The sequence below is a fragment of the Eriocheir sinensis genome, chromosome 57, assembly GCF_024679095.1.
Source record: "Eriocheir sinensis breed Jianghai 21 chromosome 57, ASM2467909v1, whole genome shotgun sequence".
Taxonomy (NCBI): domain Eukaryota; kingdom Metazoa; phylum Arthropoda; class Malacostraca; order Decapoda; family Varunidae; genus Eriocheir; species Eriocheir sinensis.
Genome location: NC_066565.1, coordinates 3581625 through 3599950, shown reverse-complemented (window position 1 = coordinate 3599950; position 18326 = coordinate 3581625). Strand labels below are relative to the sequence as shown.

Genomic DNA, 18326 nt, shown 5'->3' with positions numbered 1-18326 from the left:
CCAGTGTTGATATGCCTTGCAAAAATTAACCCTGAGCTTCTTGTGTCTCTGTGTGAGGTCTGGTTTTCTACGTGCACGAAACCTGTGGCACCCAATGTCGTCATGGATGCAATGCTGCACTGTTCTTAGAGATACTTGCCCTAGCAAGTATCTGTTCATATCCTTCACTGCCCTTGCTGTTATTGAGGGGTGGGTGTCAACTTGTCTCTTGAGAACATTGATGGTCCTTGGATTTATCATTTTGAGTCTACCAATCTTGGCTTTGGCAGCCAGCAGAGACTGGCATCCTGTGTCACGGTACTGCTGGGTGAGGTGCTGCACACTACAGAGGCAAACCCCTATTTCTGTTGAGATTTCCTTCATGCTGTGGCCCTTGTTGAAGAGACTGCTCTGATAACGTCTTCCTTAGTCTGCCTCCTTGACATCCTGGACTGGGTAGTAATTACCAGGTAGAGTCCGCCAACGCGCAGAAAAAGCAGCGAACAAGTAGCGGAGCGCGGACTTTAAAGGTTCAAAAATAGGCACTTGGCAACTACTGATCTATGGCAGTTGAGCCAGCTGGTTGTTGTGCCTGATGAATGATAACTATCAATGCCATATGTCGCACGGCGAGGAAAATACGAAGGAAAAATGGGTCCTCATACCAGTGACCGAAGTCGGTACTTCCGCGCCTTATATTTTGGCGCATACCGTTTTCTTTGTAAATATTACTTTTCCCTAAATTTGTTGTTGTTTTTTACATACGCCTCTACGTAGCTGGCTGTGGCCCATAAATGTGATTGTGGTGGCCTGAGGGAAGCAGCAGCTTCAAGGCCAAGCTGCTCTCTCCCACCCCTACCACCACCAAGACGCGACGAGGAGATATACATCGTGTCAAATGTTCAGCTCCAAAAATTATTCAAGAAAGCACAGTGCAAGGAGTGTGGAGGAGATTTTTTTGTAACCAGGGGATAGACTGCGGTCCTGAAGTTGAATGTTTGTGCGAGAAAAGCCAGACTCTCACCCCACGATCCACTACTTCAACCACTACAACTAAAGGAGGCTTCACAGACAACAACCTGGCCCTAGTACTGCACACCATTCTCAGTAACCAAGGCTACAATGGCTTCTCTGCATTGGCAGCTTCAATGGAACGGCCAGGCCTACATTGTAAGGGGTACGAGTCTCATGCACAGTATCTCTGAGAAAATGGAAGAATTCTACAACACCATCAAGAAGACCACAAAGCCGTAAGACGATACTATGTCAGGCTTGGGCAGAGGGATACTGGCCTTATGGACATCGAGGTAAGCTATGACGGAGGCGGTGGCTGAGTGGATAGAGTGACGGCGCCGCGTTCAGGACGACGCAAACTCGATCCCCCCCCGGTGACACCAAGCTGGGATTTTTCAGCCGCCGCCGCCTAAGACTACCCACATGCTGTCCAGAAGACCACCCATCAACCCGGACTCTAGATTTTAGGATTAAAGATGAGCTCCGGGGGGCAGCATGAGCCAATGCATGATGGCGCCACTATAAACACTTGCCTGCGCCACAAAGGGCTGGGTCATACCAAGGCCTTCTAAAAGGCCTTTTAGAAGGCCTTGGTCATACCATCAGGCCACTCCAAAACAAGCCTACAGGCACCACAGGCGAATATGTAAAAAAAAATGGATGACTCGAGGCCACACGTCACATTGGTAGGCCTATTGCTCTTGTGATTGAGGTGGACACCAGATATATAGATCCTCATTAAGAGGAGGGGACCAGTAGCTATCAAAATCAAATGCTGTCATCAAACTGTTGTAGAATACAATGAATACTGATATGATGATATTTGTTGGCCAAAAGAAACGCCTAGAAAAAAAGATGAAAGGGTGGCGATGTAAAAAAGCTTAAATGCCCATAACTTAAACAGTAATTTTCCTAACTTAAAAATTCCTCAGTTTGGAAAGTTTTCAACCAATTTTAGATCTGTTTGCAGTTTTGGAAAGAACATTAACAGAACTTTATCGTCTTGCCAGATTTTCCATCTAGGTTCTATAGGTTAGTCACAAGAAGTGGGAAACTAAAAAAAACGTGGAAAATGAGTACGTTGATTTGAAAATTCGTAACTATTATGCTTATTCCAATCTATGGATTATGTGGCAAGACAATGTAAAGGAAAACTGAATTCGGGTGAAAAACACAGGATCTCAACTTATTTTACCGATGGTAGTGATGATGATGATGCCCGCGCAGCCACCAGCACGCCAGCGGTGACCAGCATTGTCCTGCCCAGCCAGCAACAGGCCAAGGTGCAGGCCAGACCCGCTGCCGTCAGTTCCACGGAGGAACTGACGGCAGATGGAGCGTACGCCAGAGCCACCGCCCACCAGCCACTTCACCCCAGCTGGGGAGCAGGTGGCCTGCAGAAGAGGCAGGAGCTGTCCTCGTGCTCTGGCGGGCTCAGACGACCCTGCCACGGCTCCTGGAGGTGATGGAAGCCGCTCCTCCTCCACGCTGACCATACGCCACAGGACACCACTCTACAGGGAGTCAGGTGTGGTGTGACCCTCCCACCCACTAGGACTATGGGCCCTAGGGTGCCTCCTTGACACTCCCCCAGCGACGGGCCGCTGCTATAATTGTATTTATATGTTTACACTATGTAAGATGAAAATAAATTTACTATTACCACTACGACCCTGCCACGGCTCGGAGGTGGTGCAAGCCGCTCCTCCTCACGCTGCCCATACGCCACAACACACCACTCTGCAGTGAGCGGAGCGTGTGATGTGACCCGCCCAGCCACTAGACTAGAGTAACTACTTGACAACCGCCCCTCTCCAGCGGCTGGCCGCTGCTCTCTCTTCGTAACTGTATTTGTTTTAAATGCACAATGTAAGATGGAAGTAAAGTTACTACGGCTACTCAATATATAGTTGATAATGCTTCAGTACTTAAAACTTGATATAAATTTAAATAAACGTTACATGTTTTTTTTTTTTTTTTTTTGTAATCGTAGTAAATTTATTTACATCTTACAAAATGCATTGAATAAAAAACACAATGACCATGTCTCCGCAGTGTTCGTATTGCCGGCCCACGATTGTGAGTAATATGCAATGATTTCTAGTCATCCTGTAAGTAAGAAGTTATCATTACTGCATAATATAACCACACTACGATGTAGTTGAAAATGGCAACTTTTAGGTCAAACCACTGTAATGCAACCTTTAGGTCAAACCACTGTACTATGTCTATTCTCTTCCCCTGAAGATGTAAAACATGAAAGCGCTGGGGTTTTCTCGGGTTTTCTTTGCTTCCTAAGTGGCCATCGGCAAACCTCTGCTTATATTCGTGTTGAATTATATAATGACTCCACCAATCGAAAGTTAATAGAAAGGAGATTTGCAACATCTGAACAGTCTAAATTGTAACGAGAACTGACTGAACAGAACTTCACTGAACACACCTGCCATCTGGTGGCCCTGCTGGAACTACCAAAAATAAATATCCATGTTCAAATAAAGACACTTGACTTACTAGTAGTATTAAAGAAATATAAATAGTCACAGACTGTATATTGTTCCTTTAAAGTTCCATATAGTGTAATATTGTTAAACAACCTAGGCCTGACTCTCCAACGGGTCATCTGTACAGCAAGAGCTCTGATTGGAGGGACAGAGGATGCATCGTGTGTGAGGCAGCGGCATGCCAGCCGAAACTATGTTGAGTGGCAAAATTTTCAACGCTACCTTCCATCACTTCTACTTGAGTTTGAGACCATGACACCATGCCGGACTTTTTTGACTTCTCCTTTAGTGCATGAAGGAAATACCTGCCAAGAGGCCGCACTGATGCATTCCTATTAACCACGGGATTGGGTGTTGGCGGATATGTCGATGAATGCTCTTATTTTGCCAACAGTAATCACTATAAAGACATGAATAATGTACACCACTCAGATTTTTTTTTAAGTAAACATGATAGTAACCATTACAACTTTGATATTTTGCTAGTTTGGTACAGATAAATGTCAATTAAGCCTCGCTGGACCAGAACGCCGCAATGCTTGGCTTTGGCAGCGGCTCCAGCAGGGCCACCAGATGGCAGGTCAGTTCAGTGAAGGACCCAATTAGCATAACATGTAGCAGAAGATCCCAAAACAAGGCTTTACAGGCATAAATATATTTTGAAGGATGTAAATAAACTTACTACTATTTCTTCACAGAAAGACCCTGACAGAGGTCAAACATGATCTAAGAAGCTATTATGCGTTTCCCGACTGGCCCCTTGCTGTCTACATCAATATATGCATGTTTATCCTTGTTAAAAAGTGTTTGCACTATGTTCGATAAAAAAATATATTTACTACTACGATTGAGTATGACGTGAACCCGCCGACGGGTGAGTCCACATTGGAACGCACCCGCCAAATTGTGCTGATTTCAACGTTATCTACGTTACTTGTTAAGGGGATGCGCGAACGCAGTCCCCCGCTATCAAAAATTTCACACTCGAGTTAACCACATTTGGGTTAATCGCAGGGGTCAGCACCGCCGGAGTGCAATGGCGGGCCTCACCCTGGGAAAACCGCCTTTATGATCACGGTATCTCCTGTGCCAGGTAAGTATGCTTTCCGCAGCAACCCCGCCACCTACATCAACACAGGCTCTACACGCGCGCTCCACAAAATCTTCTTTATGAACAAGTTAAGCTAGTCTTTAATCACTAAGCCGCACGCTACTATCCTTCGAATAATAGCACATTTCAGATTTTTATTACTGTCAAAAACATCATAAAGCTCTGCAAGTGAGTACATGAATCAATAATGTAAAGAGTTCCACGCCCTCTACCGCCAGAACAAACCAACACAGGTTTATCATCCCGACATTTAATTCGCGTCTCAAACAAGATTCCCGAGAATCTACTCCGTAAACGACTAACAAGTGAAACTGTTAATTGGAAAAGCATATATTTGAGTCTAAACCTACCATAGGCGAACTTTACTTGTGATGAAAATAACAAAACATTTAGTTGAGAACACCATCAAGTTCATGACGTGACAGAAAACGTTTGAGGAGAGACTTAACTACAGGTAAATACTTCCAAAGAAACTTGCTGGTAAAGATCATATTTGAAAATTTGAGCTAAATGTAATGTGATGGGAGTCAGTGTGAACACCGAAATCATTCTTGTATCCAGTATGAGTGAGACGCACGGAGGAATGGACCGTATTGGCTATACAGGCCAAGTTGAATGTTGAATTTTACATATAGTTCAAGTTATATAGACTAGAGTGCGTCTGAGGCTGTCTCAGGGATACACGGCCATGATACCGCCGTCGCCCCAAGCCGATGATTGCACAAACTTCACTCCTACCCGATTTCAGTTTTTCTCCATGTTAAATAGAACAGTCAGAAAATCGGGTAGGAGTAAAATGTGTGCAGTCGTTGGCTTGGAGCGTTGGCGGCCTTGTATACTGGAGGCAGCCTCAAACGCACTCTAATACATAACTTGAGTTCTATGGAAAGTACTGCTTTGACAGTTCAGTGAGTGGCCACGTGTGGTGCTGCCTGTATAGCCAATACGGTCCATTACCACTCGAAAAATGAAAAACCCTTTCTTTCTCTCTTTTTTATGCACTGTGTGCTGGTTGGCGTATGTAACAAGTTCGCAGTCTGGCAGCGCAGCGTCAGCAGTCTGACTCAGAGTTGCCACTGGTCAGTGTGGACGGTGACAATAGTCCATATTGATACAGGCTTATTGTAGAATTTTTCTCTACTATCCTATTGTCCATGGGATATTATGAATACAGTGGTGCGGCGTCTTCCGGAGTCATGAAGGTATTTTCAATGAAAAGTATTCATGAATACTTTCAAGTATTTGTATTTCTATTTGATTTAAAACCTTTTCAGTGTATTTAAATTAGTATTCGTTGGAATTCTAAGTATTCGAATACACAACTTTTGTATGACTCCACCCTTGATTACACGAGCCGTAAGTGATTGATTATAGAGCCGATTCGTGCAAGGCCAAGACACTCACACGGATCATATACCTCTCCGATCCACAGTTGTAACATTATAACCAGGATTGGAAAAAAAAAATCATGATTTTCTTTTCTTTTAAAAAAATCGATTTTTTATTTAAATCGGATTTTTTTTTTTTAAAGCATTTTTTGCTTTGTTTTTTCATTAATACTTGTTTGTTTCCGCTGGTTATTTGTTTAAGTTTTATGAGGCCATTTTCTTGTATTAAGCTTGGCCAATATTAAATGAAACCATAGTTTAATATAAATTACCAAAGATGAGTTTTTCACATAAAAATCATAAGTAGGACTAATACTTTATTATTTTTTATTGATTTTGAATATTTTTCTTGTAAGAGATGGCAATGATTCACTGGTGCCTGACTTGCAACAGGACCAGTACAGGATCAGTGCAGGACAAGTAGACTTGATACTTTCCCTGTACAACTGGTTCACATGTATGTACTTCATTCTTCCTTATTTACACACACACACACACACACACACACACACACACACATATATATATATATATATATATATATATATATATATATATATATATATATATATATATATATATATATATATATATATATATATATATATATAAGTAAATCACTAGATATTTTACTCTTGATATAACACCTAAATCATTTTAAATAAAGTATATTTAATTTTGATTTAAATCTTTTTTTTTTTTACTCTGATTTAAATCGATTTACATCAAAACAACCCTGATTATAACGAGTTTATTCTTCCCCTGGGGGAGGGGGCCGACCCTGAAGGTACTGCAATACCGGGGCGATCCCCGGCAAAGGTGAACTGATCCACGGCAGATGGAGCATGGACCCAACATGAAGGCAAGGGTTAAAAATACCGGGCCGATCTCCGGGAAACTTTCTCTATTTTACATCTTGCATAGTGCAAATAATGAGCGGGCAGCGGTCCGCAGCTGGGGGGGTGTCAGGGGCCACCCTAGTGTTAGGTCACAGTGGTCAGTGACGGTCACACCACACGCTCCGCTCCCTGCAGAAGCAGAAGGGCGTGCTGCAGCGTGTGGTCAGCATTTAGGAGGAGCGGCCTGCATCACCTTCAGGAGCCGTGACATGGCCTTCTGAGCCCGCCAAAGCACGAGGGCGGTACCCAAGAACATAGCCTTAAGCAACTATCATGATCGAGTTTATTCCTCCCCTGGGGGGAGTGGACCGATCCCGGAGGTACTGCAATACCGGGCCGATCCGCGGCAAAGGTGGAGCAAGCCCCTAGCACTTCGCCATAGTCCAAAAATCAGATTAATATCGTAGATCCCACATGGGGATCGTATCAGATATTAAGCTGATAAGAACAGATACTACACTTTGATCTTAGCCAAAAGGCCGAGAAGCGATACCGCCCACCAACCGAACGCCCCGTTTACCGCCGCCAGCAACACACACGCTCACCACGAAATATTCTTAATGCTCTAGACTGTTACACTGTAGACACCGGCCTGAGCGCTGCTACCCTCCGCCTTAAATCAAAATTAATATTTGGGATATTGTTAGAAAAAGTTAAACAAACCCCGCATGAGTGCTTAAGACACCCAAATCCGTCTAAAGACGGCTCCATCGGCCGTCAGAGACCTGTCACCAACAAGCACGCCCTCTACGCCCCAGAAGCGGCAAACACGTACAGGCTTGCACCTCCAACACTAAGACTGCAGCTCAAACAAGAATTTATCGGGAATCTACCCGTTACACGAGCACTACATAGCACAATCAATAGGTAAATAATATGCATGTTTGTCAGTAATATCCACTTTAATCGTGGCGAAAAATGAAGAAAGCTTTTTAGTTGAGCATACCATTAAGTTTCTTATTACACAGACAACTTTTGAGAGTAACTAAATTTTGGGGGGATTTAATCGATCGATCGACGCTGGACTAATAAAGCAAAAGTAATTAACTTGGTAAGTCACATTATAGTTCATCAGTGCGAAATGAAACTCATCATCGCAGTTGAAAACCATGAATTCTGCGCAACACTGGTGGCGCGGAATAGTTAAAGGTTTATGGCACATAAATCACATACATTACATGATAAAAAAGAAAAGAAACATATGCAATATTATATGCAAAGCGGGCACCAGCCCGCCGGTGAGGGAATCAGAGTGTCGGTGTCAGACATTGTGTGTTCTCAGACGAATATAAACAATTTTAATCTCTGGCAACCCTGTATCCCCCCCCCCCTCCCTCCAGCCAGGTGATATGACTGCCATCCCTCTTCTATTTACAAGGATCCGTCTTAGATCACTGATCTGGCTGGAGAACCCGCGTTCTATTCACCACCGAGATCTGGATTCTCGTGATCTGGGTGATTGTTGATATCCTAGTTATATACATACATGCGTCATCATTTGCTTTTATAATAAAATAAATAAACTTGGGTGGGACAGTCGACGAAAGACACGGTACTGTGTGGAAATTCATGTATGTATTCAGGATGGGATATCTCACGATACCCAGATGTCTCATGACACCACACCGGGGCAGTGATCTAGAGCTGATCAGTGTTCTAAATAGAAGACGTTAGCTTAGCTTGTCGACAGAGCAAAGTAATCATTCAGTACTCGGTTTTGAAAAGTAATCAAATCCGAACTACTCGGTTTGCAGGCAGTACTCGGTTCCCCCTTCCCTACCACAGACTATTTAGTATTTGACTGCAGACTATTTGAAACTGGGAAGGATATAAGAAATTATTAAACTTTGGGTTGAACCTAGTACACTAAATCTCTACAAGACTATCTAATTAACATGAGGTTACACAAGGGATACAATTTACACAGTCTGGCATCTTCCATTTGTGTGTTGAAGGATTAAACCTTTTAACACGGAGGCTAATTGGTATATATTCATCGCGTAATATCAGGCCCACTAAGTGGGCCAAGAAAAAATTATATAAGACTCATTGAGTTGTTCCCCTCCACGGAAATCTTTAGTAAAAGGCGAAAGATTTATGCGTTTTGAAGGGAAACCAGAGTTGCCACATCGCAGCAGAATCTCCGCCAAACTGTCTCGCGCTGAACACCAACAGGCGGGTCACATCCGAGCTAGAAGGCCGCGGCGCCTACTGCACATGCTGGCCTGCTGCCTCGGGGCGTCCTGTCCCCTTGGCAGGCTGCTGCTCCACGCAGCGCATAGTGGAACTGATTACTGTTGGACGTCCTTTCCCGACACACTGACGGAAGCGGCTAATTCTGTCATCAAGACAACAAGCGCGCCCTTCATGCCCGCAAACCCGCCGCCACTCCAGCCTCCCGTTGCTATACACAACTACGGTCTCAACATGCAGGCCATACTTCGGGTGGAGGGTTTTATTGTTGTTGTTTCACTAGTAGTTATCTATTATAAGACCGTCTATCAGAAGAAACTAATAATAATACACGAGACTGGGGGGGTTCCAGAGAAAATTAGACACTCGTACTATCAAGAACACATAATTAAATCACAACTTCATCCTGAAGCTCATCCCCAAAAATGATATAAGCGCTCCGTGAAACTACTGAACTTCGTGTAGCAAAACATGCCGGTTGAATCCAAGAAGCCGTTAAGAGGAAAACGATGTTGACTGCCATAATGAGATGACTGACATCATGAGAGACTGTTGGTTGAGACTGTCGCGAGGCAAATTCAATTTGTGCGTGCGCTCATCGACATCATTGTACTTGTTGTACTTTGTAAGATGAAAAAAAAATTGTGTGTGTGTGTGTTAAACTTCCTGAAATTGTCTTTGGCGAGCCATTTCAATAGTAATTCTTTTTACAACAAAAGAGCCGGCTCAAGGGCAACAAAACTGAAAATAAAAAACCCGCTACTTGCCGCTCCCACAACAGAAAACAGATAAGAGTAGCCAAAAGAGGTCAATTTCGGATGGAGGTGTCTTGATACACTCTTCTTCTTAGCAGCTGTTGGGGACATCAAGAAAGGCCACTGATCTTGCTTTTGCTAATGATGCTGTACTTCTCGCGGAAACGTTGGAGGTCCTGGTGATGGCTCTCTAAGTTCTGCATGAGGAGGCGAAGTAAAACTACATTAACCCTTTACGTGCTATGGCGGGGCATGGTTTGAACCCCGTAGTGCGGGAGCCGGGGAGAAGTGAAGACGAAACTCACATGTCTTAGCATCTCAGAAGTAGCAGTGTCATTTGGGAGGGAGGGAGGAAATAATGAATGAAGAGGGGGAGGAGGAGCAGAGATAATTATCTTCCTTTTTCTCTATTTCTTAATCTCTTCCTGTCTTCCTCTCTTTCTTTCTTCTTTCCTTTCTTACTTTCTTTCTCTTTCTCCTTTTTCTCTTTCATTCTTCCTCTCTTTCTCCTTCATTCTTGTTTCTTTCTTTTTTTTTCTTCTTTCTTTTTATCTTTTTCTTTCTCTTTATTTTCTTTGTTTCTCCCTTTTCTCTTTCTTTCATTCTCCCTTTCATCCTTCTTCTATCTTTCAACCTTTTCTCTTTCAAATTTATTTTTTCTTCCTTTCTCTTTTTTTCTCTTCTCTATTTCTCCTTTATTTATTTATTTATTTATTTCTCTCTTTATTTTGCTTGCTTTCTTTCCGTTTCCTTCCCTCTTTCTTCCTTCCTTTTTTTTTCTCGCATTCTTCTTCACTTTTTCTTTCTCCTTCCTTCTCTCTTTGTTTGTTCCTTTCTCCCTTTATTTCATTCTTGATTTCTCTTTTCTTTCTCTCCCCTTTCTTTTTCTTTCATTCTTCTTCTCTTTCTTTATTTCCTTATTTCTTGTTTTCTCCCTTTCACTTTCTCCTTTCTTTCTTCCTTTCATTCTTCACAAACGCAGGATATTTTGAGGAGGGAGGGGGGAGAGGAGGATGGGGATAGATGGGGGAGGAGGGATCATTATGGAAAGGAAAGCTCTCTCTCTCTCTCTCTCTCTCTCTCTCTCTCTCTCTCTCTCTCTCTTCCCATGGTGCCAAATGCGTCTCTCTTTCCCATCCATAGGCTATTTGAAAGTGATATTTTATATATTCTGTATATAGTATAGGAAGTTACATAGTACAATGAGTGTCGGTGTTTAGGATTACATATAACAACGATTTGTATAAATTCTAACACGTGGCAGGGATTTTTTCCCGTGCTGCCACGTTGTGGTGGCTGTGAGACATCGACACAGTGACTTCAAAAAGCGCGACGATGCTTTTGGAATTGACAAGGGGATAAGAATAAATTTACTACTACTACAACAACTTTACCATGCTTTCTGACATGGTGGCATGATACATCAGTAGGTTCCAGGCGAATTTATCCTACTATCTCCTGGAGATGCCGGTGCTTCCTTACAACGTAACATCATGAGTATATTCAGGGGATGCGCGAACGCAATCCCCCGCTATCAAAAATTTCGCACTCGAGTTAACCACATTTGGGTTAATCGCAGGGGTCAGCACCGCCGGAGTGCAATGGCGGGCCTCGCCCTGGGAAAACCGCCTTCATGATCACGGTATCTCCTGTGCCAGGTAAGTATGCTTTCCGCAGCAACCCAGCCACCCACATCACTACAGGCTCCACACGCGCGCTCCACAAAATGTTCATTATGAAAAAGTAAGTTATTCTTCAATCACTAAGCCGCACGCTACTATCCTTCGAATAATACCAAAATTCATATTTGTATAACTGTCAAAACCTTTAAAAAGCTCTGCAAGTAAGTACATGAATCAATAATGTAAAAAGAGTTCCATGGGCCAAGTGAGGCCCGCTGCCTGCCTGCACGCCCTCTACCGCCAGAACAAACCAACACAGGTTTATCATCCCGACATTTAATTCGCGTCTCAAACAAGATTCCCGAGAATCTACTCCTTAAACAACCATCAAGTGAAACTGTTAATTGGAAAAGCATATATTTGAGTCTAAGCCTACCATAGGCGAACTTTACTGATGATGAAAATAACAAAACATTTAGTTGAGAACACCATCAAGTTCATGACTTGACAGAAAACGGTTGAGGAGAGACTTAACTACAGGTAAATACTTCCAAAGAAACTTGCTGACAAACATCCCTTGGGGTATATCCCTAACGAAAAACCCCCCCCCCCCCCCCCCGAAAAAAAAAAGCACAGAGGAATCACCACTCGAAAAAGGAAAAGCCCCTTTTTTTATGTACTGTTTGCTCGTTGGCGTATGTAACAAGTTCGCAGACGGGCAGCGCAGCGTCTGGAGTCTGACTCACTAAGTTGCCACTGGCCGGTGTGGAGGGTACAGATTGATACAGGCTTATTGTAGAATTTTTCTCTACTATACTATTGTCCATGGGATATTATGAGTACAGTGGTGCGGCGTCTTCCGGAGTCATGAAGGTATTTTTCAATGAAAAGTATTCATGAATACTTTCAAGAAGCATTCGTATTTATATTTGATCAAAAAACCTTTTCAGTGTATAAAATTCGTATTCGTTGGATTTTAAAGTATTCGAAAACACAACTTTTGTAATGACTCCACCCCTGATTACACGAGCCATGATTCATTATAAGCCGACTCGTGCAAGGCCAAGACACTCACACGGATCTTATACCTCCCCGATCCACAGTATAATATTATAACGAGTGTTTATTCTTCCCCTGGGGGAGGGGGCCGACCCTAGTGTTTATTCTTCCCCTGGGAGAGGGGGCCGACCCTGAAGGTACTGCAATACCGGGGCGATCCCCGGCAAAGGTGAACTGATCTGCTGCAGAGGGAGATGTCGATCTCCGGTCAGCGTGGAAGAACATCCCGCCAGAGCACGAGAGCAGCTGACACTTAAGAACACAGCCTTAGTCAGCATAGGTACTATTATGAGAGTTTATTCCTCCCCTGGGGGAAGTGGACCGATCCCGGAGGTACTGCAATACCGGGCCGATCCGCGGCAAAGGTGGAGCAAGCCCCTAGCACTTCGCCATAGTCCAAAAATCAGATTAATATCGTAGATCCCACATGGGGATCGTATCAGATATTAAGCTGATAAGAACAGATACTACACTTTGATCTTAGCCAAAAGGCCGAGAAGCGATGCCGCCCACCAACCGAACGCCCCATTTACCGCCGCCAGCAACACACACGCTTACCACGAAATATTCTTAATGCTCTAGACTGTTACACTGTAGACACCGGCCTGAGCGCTGCTACCCTCCGCCTTAAATCAAAATTAATATTTGGGATATTGTTAGAAAAAGTTAAACAAACCCCGCATGAGTGCTTAAGACACCCAAATCCGTCTAAAGACGGCTCCATCGGCCGTCAGAGACCTGTCACCAACAAGCACGCCCTCTACGCCCCAGAAGCGGCAAACACGTACAGGCTTGCACCTCCAACACTAAGACTGCAGCTCAAACAAGAATTTATCGGGAATCTACCCGTTACACGAGCACTACATAGCACAATCAATAGGTAAATAATATGCATGTTTGTCAGTAATACCCACTTTAATCGTGGCGAAAAATGAAGAAAGCTTTTTAGTTGAGAATACCATTGAGTTACTTATTACACAGAAAACTTTTGAGAGTAACTAAATTTTGGGGGGATTTAATCGATCGATCGACGCTGGACTAATAAAGCAAAAGTAATTAACTTGGTAAGTCACATTATAGTTCATCAGTCAGCGAAATGAAACTCATCATCGCAGTTGAAAACCATGAATTCTGCGCAACACTGGTGGCGCGGAATATGTTTATGTGTATTCTATAGCAAGCTGCCTCACCTACCGACAGATGTCCTAATATCATCTGTAGACCTTGACCCTTCTACTTTGTCTCGAGCAAGAATTACGTAGGCTACTGTGGTTCTTTGAAAAAAAAAAATAGTTTGAATTTCATATAACATTATCTGTTCTCAGACGAACATAAACAATTTTCATCTCTGGCAACCCTCTGACCAGACAGGTGATAATGACTGCCATCCCTGTATATATGATCTGCTGCCCGTCTAGCTGTCAGAGACACGCCAGTCCTCGTCGATAGACCGACTTGGTCGGCTAGATTTCGATCGCCGATAGAGTCGGTCTGTCGGCTCCCTGCTACGGGCCGCCTATGGCAAAAGCCCGTGCTCCCTCTTGCAAGAGGGAGCAATCTCCCCCCACCCCGCCTAGCTGTCGACTGAGCAACGTAATCTTTCAGTACTTGGTTTACTCGGTTATGAAGAGTAATAAAAACCGAAGTACTCAGTTTGCAGGAAGTACTCAATCGGTTCCTCCTTCGACCTACCACAGATTAAGTTTTTGACCACAGACTATTTGAAACTAGGAAGGACATCAGAAATTTTAGATTATGGAACCTATAGTCCACTATAAATCTCTACATCTTCATACAAGACTAACTAACATGAGGTTACCCAAGGGAGGGATACAGTTTATATAGTCTGGCCACTTCTAATTTCTTGTTGAAGGATTAACGTAACCTTAATGATCCACGAGATTGACATCCTAGAGTTAAATCAAAGTAAGTGCTCACCTTTGTATTCGTTCACCACGTACACTGGTAATATCTGTGGAGTCTGATTCTGATTCACTTAATTGAGGAATTCTATTGTGAAAAAGTCACAAATTCGTGTCACTAGTAAAATTGAAACTAGTAATTAAGTTTTGCCACCATGAATTTTTATTTATTTATTTATTTATTTTATTTTTTATTCCGTTGGGGACATACCCCAAGGGAGGAAGGCGGTGCATGCCGCGCAACCACCCAGACACAAATAGATAAATATGAAAACTCACGAAGTCACAATGAGTAACATCACCTGCTTTGCGCAGTAAAAATATGATATTTAAGGTATCTGATACTCGCAAAATGGCGTGCGCTGCTGCCTCTGGCCTCGGAACTACAGACTCAACGATGGCAGATTGTCGTATTCAGACGCTATTTCCCGACTTCCGACCCCAAAACTCTTTTATAATTATCGTTGAAAGTTAGATTCTGATGTTTCTTGGCAACAGTAAGGCGTCAGAAACTGGTAAATACTATGCTCTGAGTACGATGACCTGGCAACGGTGGCTATACGTATTTTCATATTATTATTGTTCTGTTGTTTATTCAATGTTTTGTTCAAGAAAAAGAATACTCATAATTTTAGTTAGTTTTTGGTTAAAAGGATTGTTTACGAAATACAATTATAACATTATACCTCCTACTAGTTATATAGGGGCTATACGGTGATGTTAGGTGTGCCTATTCTTAGCTGCCTTCTGACCCCGGCCGCTGGGTAATAATATACGCCATGCTGACCTGTATTTCCGCCGCCCCACACCGCATATGCCGAATAAATCCAAACTAATTAACCTAATATAACCTAACGTGACCTACTTAACGGCGACCTCCTCAACACCCCTTCTATTTTCTATAAGTTATTTATTACTGCACTGCATTCAGGGACCAAAAAAGAATCCATATTTTAAGTATTAACTTCGCAAGACCCATGGCTACCCTCTCGTCAACATTAACCGACACGTCTACGAGTATGGCGGCAAGAAGGTACAAGGCCAGACACCCCGAAACTCCATTACCACGTCACCTCAACTGCCTCCAGCCTTCCCCGCGCCACTCCTCACCGCCCGGAGAACACACCTTCACCCCTGCAACCCAAAAGGAAGACAACAAACAGCACCCCAAAGCTCCATTACAACCGCCCCCCAAAAGAGAGATAAGCTCTAGCACCCTGAAGTTCCATTACCACGCCACCTAAACCGTCTCCAGCCTTCCCCGCGCCACTCCTCACCGCCCAGAGAACACACCTTCACCCCTGCCCCCCAAAAGAAAGATAAGCTCTAGCACCCTGAAACTCCATTACCACGCCACCTCAACTGCCCCCAGCCTTCCCCGCGCCACTCCTTACCGCCCAGAAAACACACCTTCACCCCTGCCCCCCAAAAGAAAGATATATAAGCTCTAGCACCGTGAAGTTCCATTACCACGCCACCTAAACCGTCTCCAGCCTTCCCCGCGCCACTCCTCACCGCCCAGAGAACACACCTTCACCCCTGCCCCACAAAAGAAAGATAAGCTCTAGCATCCTGAAACTCCATTACCACGCCACCTCAACTCCCCCCAGCCTTCCCCGCGCCACTCCTTACCGCCCAGAAAACACACCTTCACCCCTGCCCCCCAAAAGAAAGATATATAAGCTCTAGCACCGTGAAGTTCCATTACCACGCCACCTCAACTGCCTCCAGCCTTCCCCGCGCCACTCCTCACCGCCCAGAGAACACACCTTCACCCCTGCCCCACAAAAGAAAGATAAGCTCTAGCACCCTGAAACTCCATTACCACGCCATCTCAACTGCCTCCAGCCTTCCCCGCGCCATTCCTCACCGCCTAGAGAACACACCTTCACCCCTGCCCCCCAAAAGGCAACAAACATAGCACCCCAAAGCTCCCTTACAACCGCCCCCCAAAAGAAAGATAAGCTCTAGCACCCCAAAGTTCCATTACCACGCCACCTCAACTGCCTCCAGCCTTCCCCGTGCCATTCCTCACCGCCCGGAGGCATATTCCCAATCTATCTACTGGTATATATGTGGTTCCTGAGTCAAGACGCTCGGCTGTACCTTCGAAACTAACCACGGGGTATTCTGGAAAATACTCTCATTGTAAATCCACACTCAAAATTACCCTATATAACCCTAAGTAATCCTAACCTAACCTAACTTAACCTGACCTGCCCTGTTTAAGAGTGGGCGGCCACATATCATATGTAATGCCAGGAGGTTATAATTATGGAATGTACACACAGGGCCAGTTTCACAGTTCCTCATGATGGGTTAGTAAGCTTCCAAACCAATACCATTGTAATGCCCCGACGGGCTTCTTTTTCCATCCTTCCTATTTCTCAACACGTTCTCTGCGTGTATCGAAATAACACGAGAAATTAATCAAGAGTGAGGGTATTCCCCGGCTGCCTGGGATTGAACCCGCGACCAGCGTGACGGGAGAGTCACTCCTTACCGAGTCGGCCAAAGAGGTACCCCACTGGCTAAGTGGGTTATGGGAGGCTCGTTCATCAGGCCGTCGCCGCACTACACGGCTTTCCCCCCTATGTAGATTAATTTCTGTGTGTTGACAATGTCCCTTTGAGACATAACTCCACAATGTCCTTTTTAGACATACCTCCAACATTCCCATATTCTATCAACCTCGGAGCATGGGCCATCCTACCTGTTACCCCTTCGGGGAAGCTCAACAGAACTGCAGGAGAGGATGCCCACCGCTATGCCACCACTGTAATGCCCCGACGGGCTTCTTTTTCCATCCTTCCTATTTCTCAACACGTCCTCTGCGTGTATCGAAATAACACGAGAAATTAATCAAGAGTGAGGGTATTCCCCGGCTGCCTGGGATTGAACCCGCGACCAGCGTGACGGGAGAGCCACTCCTTACCGAGTCGGCCAAAGAGGTACCCCACTGGCTAAGTGGGTTATGGGAGGCTCGTTCATCAGGCCGTCGCCGCACTACAGCAGAGCCTTCAAAATTTCCTTGTATAGTGTCTGGTGTTTATATCTAAGTTCACAAATTTGATGAAACTATACAGAAAAAGTCTTGTGTGGCATCGAAGACCTCACCATTTTGGATTGTATGGGATTCAATAGTTTGGTTCGGGCTGTTACAAAGACACTGTGTTGGACTGTAAAATCGGCTAGAATCACAAAAGTAGGTATAAGTATTGTAAGTAATTAAGTGTGACTCCCTCCGACCGTTTGATTTCCGCATTCCGTTACATTTTTTTTCTCATGAAGAGGTCCCTGGATGTACAGAGGAGGGAAATACGCCAGAGGGTTAAGTTAAGCCCGGAAACATTACAGGAAACACAGAAAGTAAGTTTAAGTAGTGAAGATTGAGTGGGTCGTCCTCCCAACACACTCAGTCTACCTTACACTACTTAAACCTACTTCTGTGTTTCCTGTGTAATGCCAGATTTTTAGTAAGGAAGGAAGATGTGTATAGGAGTAAAGAAGTGCAGTCTCTGCGGGCCCCTCAGTCTCACACTTATTTGGACACACTTTTTGACTCCTATACACATTTTCCTTCCTTATTAAAAATCTGGCGTTATACCTGTCCGTCCTTATCTTAACCCTATGGCAATACAGGAAAAATAACGGGTAAAAATGCAGCAGGAGTAGGCGTATTATTTTCAAGACACAGACCATGTTTTCAAGGGCAATATATGTCTACTTTTTTGTGGAGATAAGATTTTTTCTGCGCAAACCAGTAAAAAAACCCTACTGAAAAGAGGCTCCAGCACTCACCTCAAGGGACGCCGCCGCTGCCTCAGGAATCGAAGCTTTGGGGCGGGAAGGCTTCGAACACACGGCGGGTCACGTACTG

At 44.2% G+C, this 18326-nt stretch overlaps 5 non-coding genes across 5 annotated transcripts; all 5 read right to left on the bottom strand.

Annotated features, from left to right (window-relative positions):
* Positions 1 to 4436: 4436 nt before the first annotated feature.
* On the bottom strand, positions 4437 to 4598 carry LOC126984923 (U1 spliceosomal RNA). The gene has a single exon (XR_007738223.1). It is a non-coding gene; the product is annotated as a U1 spliceosomal RNA (small nuclear RNA).
* Positions 4599 to 7193: 2595 nt separating this feature from the next.
* LOC126984932 (U2 spliceosomal RNA) lies at positions 7194 to 7386 on the bottom strand. The gene has a single exon (XR_007738232.1). It is a non-coding gene; the product is annotated as a U2 spliceosomal RNA (small nuclear RNA).
* Positions 7387 to 8903: 1517 nt separating this feature from the next.
* LOC126984900 (U5 spliceosomal RNA) lies at positions 8904 to 9019 on the bottom strand. Its single transcript, XR_007738201.1, has one exon. It is a non-coding gene; the product is annotated as a U5 spliceosomal RNA (small nuclear RNA).
* Positions 9020 to 11346: 2327 nt separating this feature from the next.
* On the bottom strand, positions 11347 to 11509 carry LOC126984921 (U1 spliceosomal RNA). The gene has a single exon (XR_007738221.1). It is a non-coding gene; the product is annotated as a U1 spliceosomal RNA (small nuclear RNA).
* Positions 11510 to 12835: 1326 nt separating this feature from the next.
* LOC126984945 (U2 spliceosomal RNA) lies at positions 12836 to 13028 on the bottom strand. The gene has a single exon (XR_007738245.1). It is a non-coding gene; the product is annotated as a U2 spliceosomal RNA (small nuclear RNA).
* Positions 13029 to 18326: the final 5298 nt, after the last annotated feature.